Genomic DNA, 7,445 nt, shown 5'->3' with positions numbered 1-7,445 from the left:
GCTCTCCCAGCGCCGCACATACTCCACCTCCTCATGGGGTTTAGCTTGCAGCGCTGGGAGCTGTGCTCCCAGCGCTGCGGCACTGTTTACACTGGCGCTTACAGCGCAGTATCTTGCTGCACTCAGGTGTGTTTTTTCACAGCCCTGAGCTCGAAAGTTGCAGCGCTGTAAAGCACCAATGTAGCCAAGGCCTAACTGTTTTCTAACACCACTGCTGGTCAGTGGCTCTTTCTGGATTGGCATCTCTAACATGAACAACGTTTTGGATCAGGGAAGTGCAGAATTTGCAGTACAGATCAGATACTTTCAGAGTTGTTATGGTCTGTTGGGTCAAGGCTCCCGCATGGCTCAGGACAGCTTTTTGAAAGCCATTGTGTGGGTAGATTTGCTGCTTTAGCTTTACATGTATTTGATTGTTATAGTTTTTAGAACAGTAAAGCCGTTGAGAAGAGTTGTTTATGCTCTTTTCGGTGCAGCACTCTGTAGTCTGTGGTCTCTGTGGGCTATATAATTCTTGGTGGAACATACAATTTAGTAGAAGTTATGGGAGAATGGCAGCTCCTGCATTTATTTATAGACTTCTTAATGCTTCAGTTTTCTATAATAAGACTGTATTTAAGGCAGGTTTTATTCACTTTACTGGAATTGTAAAGACATTTTTTATTACCCTGAATCAAAGAGCTGGCATACTCTGCAGCTGATTATGGCCAAATTCCATCCTTGGATGCACGTGCATAATTCCTGCTGACACATCTCATAGCTGAAGGCAGAATTTGGCCCGGAGGTGTGGATTCTGGTCTTGAAACACCCGTCGCTCTGTTACCTTCAGTGGAATAATGGAAATCCACGTATGGTTTTAGGAATTTAGCAGGAAGAGTCTGGGCTGGAATTTAATTTTGATTGACAAATCGTGTCTTACTCTTCAAAAGATAATGATGTCTGTTTGCAGTAAGATGTTCCCTTTTAATGTGCTGCAGGGAGCTGCTAGAATCACTTTGCTGTGTTTCCGTGCTAATCAGATTAGTTCATAAAGCATTATACTTCAGAAAGCCTCAACTATTCTAGAATGTGGTCTTTGATGTGCAGAGAGAGCTTCCAGAGTACAAAGTTTGAAGTGCCTCTCTCAGCAATTTGGTTATTACTTAAACACATTTTGTAGATTTGGTATCAAAGAGGCTTCTCTTTAATACACTCCAGTGCTTAATTTATAATTTTAAGACAATTTTGAGCAATTACATTGCTGTCCCTTTCTCTACCCGCTTTTCTGACCTGAAGCAATGAAGCAGTGTCTGGCTATTTGTGTTGAGTGGTTTCAATGAATTAAGTACACTTTTTTAATAAGTCCCAAACACTAAAATCCATGCAATGGATATTTTTAACAATGCTTCTGATACTTGTTTGAATTTGGTGGTAACATTTAGGTGGGGTTGAATTTTAAGGCAAAGATCTGGGTCCTTCTTTTAGGCCTTTCTCCAGCAAAATGCTAAACCAAACATGTAGCTACCACCTCTTAACGTGGCAGTTCCTTGTGGCATTTTGTGAACTGGAACCTTGTGGCATTTTGTGAGCTGGAACCATGCTAAAGTATCCCTGCTGAGCGCGACTCCCCTGGGGGTAGGGAAGAAAAGAGATCTCATGGCTCCCTAGGGACGTCTGTACACATGTGACCAGCCAGAAACAGCCTCATCTGTCACTTCTTGTTCGAGACACGTCACCGTCTGTACACACATGACCAGCCAGAGACAGCCTCATCTGTTACTTCCTGTCTGAGACCCGTCACCTCCTGTACACGTCTGTACACATGTGACCAGCCAGAGACAGCCTTCTCTGTTACTTCCTGTCGGAGACACGTCTCTTCCTGTTTACCTGTCTTCAGTAGACACCTTACTCGGTACAAATGAGCTGTACGCACGTTTTGCAGTTATTTTGACAACCAATGGGCTACTGGCTCCAGGTGGAGACCTCACCTGCCACCCTTTAGTGAGTTACTGTGCATCTGTCAGACCCAAGGGATCCCTGTAAAACCGTATGTGCTCCCTGTGCCCTCTGCCAGTTGACACCTAGAGGCATCTGGGGGGAGAGATAGCTCAGTGGTTTGAGCATTGGCCTGCTGAACCCAGGGTTGTGAGTTCAATCCTTGAGGGGGCCACTTAGAGATCTGGGGCAAAAACCTGTCAGGGATGGTTCTTGGTTCTGTTGTGAAGGCAGGGGACTGGACTCGATGACCTTTCAAGGTCCCTTCTAGTCCTACACTTCTATGATTCCCCTCTATAGCCAAGACCATGCTCAGCACTTACAGAACACCTTCATCAGCAGCTCTAAAGATGCTCTCACCTGCCACCTTCTCTCCCACTGGAAGGGACCTAGCAGGAAGGGGGGAACGAGCAGGCTGAGGCCCTGAGTAGCGGGGAGGGGGAGCGGGAGCTGTCAGGAAGCCTGGCTCCAAGGACCTCAGGGGGGCTGAGGGAGGGCAGGTGCGCAACTGTCTCTCTGGAGCACTCATATGGGCAGGGATGCCGCCAGCCCCTGGGAGCTAACCCTTCATCTCTGGAGAACCAGCCCAGGCAAACAGAGGCCAGGCTGGTGGCACCCTTAGTGCTCAAGTCCCTCGTGCTCAAATGCCGGGAGGCCTGCCTCGCCACCCTCCTTCTTCCTGCTGTCTCTTCTGCCCCCCGGCCCAGAAGTGGGTGCCTGGTCAGCATGTCTCCCATCTCCCTCTGCAAATAAAAAAGCACCCCAGGCGGTGCCTCCCTGCAGTCTGCTCCCCGACGGGACCCATGGGCAATGTGCCTTTAAGAATAGCAGCTGAGCTGTCGGAGCCCCCTCCCCCCGGTTAATTGTAGTGTTTTTTCTCAGCCATGCTTTTCAGTCACATTCGCAGGCTGCGAGAGGGAGCTGCTCCTGCGCCTGGCTGGATGAGTGTGCTGTGCTCGCTGGCCTGCGGACAGGCTGGAGGGGACGAGGCTGCTTTCGGCAGGGCATGAGGACAGGATGGGGAGACAGCTAGAGGAGCAGCATTTGTCCAGTGAGTTGAAGCTCCAGTGACCCAAGGAAAGACTCGTCTAGTAGGTAACGTCTGACTCTGCCTGCTGCCTGCGCACTGAGACGTGGGGGTGACACGCCAGGGCACAGCAGCCCCACCCCACGCGGGGCAGGGCACTGGTGGGATCTGGGGGCACTGCAGTTCCCAGCCTCCCTGATCGCTCCCTGGTGCCCCGAGGAGACAGCGCTGCCTGCGGTGCGGGGCTGCCTGCCTGGCCAGGTAAGAGGTGGCTGCGACTAACTTGAGGCTTGTGCTACTTTGTGGATAATGCCTCCTGCTTCTCCACTCAGGCTCCTCCATCCCGGCCCAGAGGCGTCTAGTGCCGCTTGCTGCTCAGTGCCGAAGGGGAAACCTGGCAGGTGCCTGGGCACAGGCCTCCGAAGGGTTAAGAGACTGAGTCCCTGCTCCAAGGGTTGGAGTGAGAATTAGTCTGCAGAGGTACACGTACAGCAGTTCAGCTGCTGCTGCTGCTTGTCCAGGCGGCTGCTGCTGCAGTTTGGTGTCTGTGAAGAGCAGCTCTGCTTGCAGAAGATGCTCGCTTGGTATGTCCGAAGCCCTGTGCGTGGCAGCAGAGCCCTGGCCACGCGAGCTGTCGCTGTCTGAGGGGATTAGTCACCTGCCCACTCCAGCTTCTTAGCAAGGTAGGTGCCATTCCCAGTGTAACGGGCAGTGGTCTTTGCTCAGTGCTGGCAGCCTCCCCCCTGCACAGGGGAACACACCTCCACAGATGTGGGAGAGGAGAGAGAAGGGTTTGGGGTTGTCGTCTAAACCTGGGAAAGGAGGGCTGGCAGGGCAGGTGAGTGGGGGGAGAGAGCCAGGACACTGAACAGCCGACCTGAGTGATATTTCTCAGTGCTGCAAGCAAAGTGTTTGCACAAAATGAGAGCAAACTTACTGGGGTCTTTGCACCGACCCTTTGGGCTGTTCCTCCTTCCCGGGGTGACCTCTGGGAGGGGGAGAGGCAAGGTGATGCCTGGGGAGTAGGGCATGGGGCATGTGCAGGAGCCTTTGCTTTGCTGTCCCAGGCCGTGGCGAGGCCGAAGGGGACCGGTGTAGAGAGAGAAGCGCAGAGGCAGGAGCAATGTTGTTTTTGTGGAGTAAAAGGAGATTTGGCTTGGCTGCTAGTGCTTCTTTGAGGCTCAGGGCATTGTAGACTCTCGGGTGTCAGTTTCTTCTCTCCGAAGAAGATAAGCCTATTTTAGGAGGGGCTGCTGGGCACAGGGGCTTTTATTGCCAGCTCTCTGGTCCCCTCTGCTAACTGCTCTCTCACCCGGAACCTGTGGCTGAATTTTTGTTGCATTAACACCCCAGAGAGAGAAGCTGCCACTTTCATCACATTTCCTAAGACAGACTTTTTAGAAAGATGCCGTCTTGGAAAGTGTCTAATGAAGTCAGTGACAACTGGTGCCATTCCTCCTTTCTTGCCAGCTGCTGACACGCTTTAGGTTTGCCCAGAGGCACAACTGAGGAGTTTAGTCTTCAAGGATTCAGCTAAATGGGAAGCCTTCTGGCTGAGTTTTCGAGCAAGTTCTCCTCCAAAAAAGCTGGGCTTTAGGATCTGATAGTGTGGGGAGGCAAGTTCCTATGACTGACCCATGTGCCCATGTTAATTAGCCTGTGAACATGCAAACACAGACCCTGCCAAGGAAAATTGGTCATGCATGTACAGGACACGATATCTGGGTTTTAAGCATGGATTGGAGATGGAAGTAGGCAGTGTACGGATTATGTACTCCAAGCACACGAGGAGAATCCTGCAGGTTGCTGGAACTGCAGTTATCTTACGATAAGCAAAAGAACAGTGCCATCGGTGAGTAATATTTTCAGCATATTTAATGTGGCAGAGTAAGTGTTTTTCCTAACAGTGCACTTAAGGAACACGAGCAGAAGTCTGACCTTCACAGCAATCTTCTTATGTGCCTTTGTGTGATTAGTCGTGGCTGCCTGACTGGAATGTCTTCTTGCGCAAACAGTTTAGTCAGATCGCTTCTTGCTTCCTGAACTTCCCCAGCATCAGTACGCAGGGCTTGACTAAGTACTTGTGTACCTGCTAGGGAAGAAGAGCTCGTTAGGGACACTACGAGCAAATTCTGCCCCAGCAAGTGCAGGGAACGAATATGGTTCTTCTGCGTGGGAGTGGAACAAGATGTAGGGAGCCCATGCAGAGGGCATGTACCCCAGAACTCTGCTCTGCAAGGTTTCTCTGCTCCTTGTAGCACGGGGGGGGCGGGCAGCTTTAGGGTCTGGAGTGGGACAGGTAGATCTGCTGCTGTGTGAACCCGTCAGCTGTTGGAGGAGTGATGCAGGAGCTGTGAGCAATGCTGCAGTGCTGGCTATAGAGCAGCAACTCTGGTGGTTTGTGTCTTGGGAGAGGAGATTGCCAGTTACTCAAACAACGTGCTTGGGATGGGATTTGTCCCATAGCCAGCGTGTGTTTATCTGACAGAGGGCCTGATTCTCCTCTCATTGATGCTGGTGTAATTCAGGAGTAACTATACTGACAGCAGTATATATACCAGAGTTACAGCAATGTAAAACAGGTGTAAATGAGACCAGAAGCTAGACTGGTCTCTAAAACATCACCTGCAAAATGTGATGAGCATGGAGTAATCAAATGACCCATTGTAACTGGGTGCAGACAACACTGGAAACATTTGATGGTAGTCGTCACATTTACTGCTTATTACACATAGACAGAATGGCAGTTAGAGCTGGCTGAACTCTCAAAGTGTTCCCCACAAACATGCGTTCGAAACGCTAAATGAATTTAGCAGCTAAATGAATTTAGCAGCTAAATGAATGGCAGCTCTTCTGTGTTACTTGGTGGCAGTATACAAGCGAGTGTGTTTACTGCTGAGAATGTTTGTCAGAACAGCCAGGGTTTAAGCACATTTTGGAGAATTGTCACAAACAGTGAATTTTGAATTTTCCAGTGTGAATATTTGCACTGCAGTCCTGATTCTATGTGCTATGCTCATCCAATCAGGGAACTAGCCATATGATCTAGAGGTCATACCTAAAATAGGTTGCTTTTCAAGTGCCAAGTACTTGCACCAAACTTCTCATGCGTGGCCTATAGACCAAGAATTATCTGCAGAAATCACTCGGCAAATCATGTATTGAATAATGAATAAATCACAATCTGTTAAACAGATAGTTAACAAATGCCAAAAGATTAAATTAATCTGTCAAAAAAAATGCTATGGAATATTTCCCTGGCTCCCATGGTGAAATAAGCAGAAGATAATAATTATGTGATTGCAAGTATCAGAGGGGTAGCCGTGTTAGTCTGGATCTGTAAAAGCAGCAAAGAATCCTGTGGCACCTTATAGACTAACAGACGTTTTGGAGCATGAGCTTTCGTGGGTGAATACCCACTTCCTCAGATGCATGTAGTGGAAATTTCCAGGGGCAGGTATATATATGCTAGCAAGCAAGCTAGAGATAATGAGGTCAGTTCAATCAGGGAGGATGAGGCCCTGTTCTAGCAGTTGAGGTGTGAAAACCAAGAGAGGAGAAACTGGTTCTGTAGTTGGCAAGCCATTCACAGTCTTTGTTCAATCCTGAGCTGATGGTGTCAAATTTGCAGATTAACTGAAGCTCAGCAGTTTTTCTTTGAAGTCTGGTCCTGAAGTTTTTTTGCTGCAGGATGGCCACCTTAAGGTCTGCTATAGTGTGGCCAGGGAGGTTGAAGTGTTCTCCTACAGGTTTTTGTATATTGCCATTCTTTGCTGTTTATGTGATTGCAGTGTTTCAAAGGCAGCTGAATTCTGATTTGAATGTTCTGCTACACCAGCCACAGGTGACCGGAGGTCTGTTGTCCAGAAGCTGCTGAACCAAAGATAAAATATACCTTTCTGGTGATAGGTGAGATGTCTTTGAATGAGTGTGATAGTGCAATTGCAATATATCCGGCTTTGTGCAGTTTGTAAATGTGCACACACTAGGTGATAGTCAGACTCCTCTTAGTGATAGAGAATTTATGTGTATTATGCAAGGTTTTCCCATTTTACTGCATTCCCAGAATGATTGGAGATACTGTTCTTGTTAGACAAAAAATGGAATCTGACGTTAGAGGTGAATTCAAAGAGCAATTTCCACTTAATATATATAGGCACAAATAGGAGGAAAACTGCTTAAAGATTACTTTAATGATGAATCGTTATAGGGCTCTCAAAAAGCAATAAAAGTCAAAATGAAGTGGTAGGATTTAGTCAGCTGGAAAATATCTAGAAAAGCTCCTGTATTATAGACACAGGACTTACACCACAGCAAAACAAAACTATTGAGAGGTACAAGAGAATCATCAAGTGGCTCTTAACCTCAAAGATACAATGGCAGCTGCTCTCTATCATTTCTTGCTCCAGAAGGTTATTACCTCGGTTTTTTAATAATTCTTAGT

General features: G+C 48.2%; 1 protein-coding gene across 1 annotated transcript in view; it reads left to right on the top strand.

Annotated features, from left to right (window-relative positions):
* The first annotated feature begins 2,899 nt into the window (after positions 1-2,899).
* Positions 2,900-7,445, top strand: part of HTR2C (5-hydroxytryptamine receptor 2C) — a 436,533-nt gene continuing 431,987 nt past the window's right edge. The window contains exon 1 of the mRNA XM_030574618.1: positions 2,900-3,684. The gene's annotated coding sequence lies outside the window, so the exon portion shown is untranslated. The remainder of the gene's footprint in view (positions 3,685-7,445) is intronic.

This window comes from Gopherus evgoodei, chromosome 9, assembly GCF_007399415.2.
Source record: "Gopherus evgoodei ecotype Sinaloan lineage chromosome 9, rGopEvg1_v1.p, whole genome shotgun sequence".
NCBI classification, from domain to species: domain Eukaryota; kingdom Metazoa; phylum Chordata; order Testudines; family Testudinidae; genus Gopherus; species Gopherus evgoodei.
This window is presented reverse-complemented; position numbering and strand designations above follow the sequence as displayed.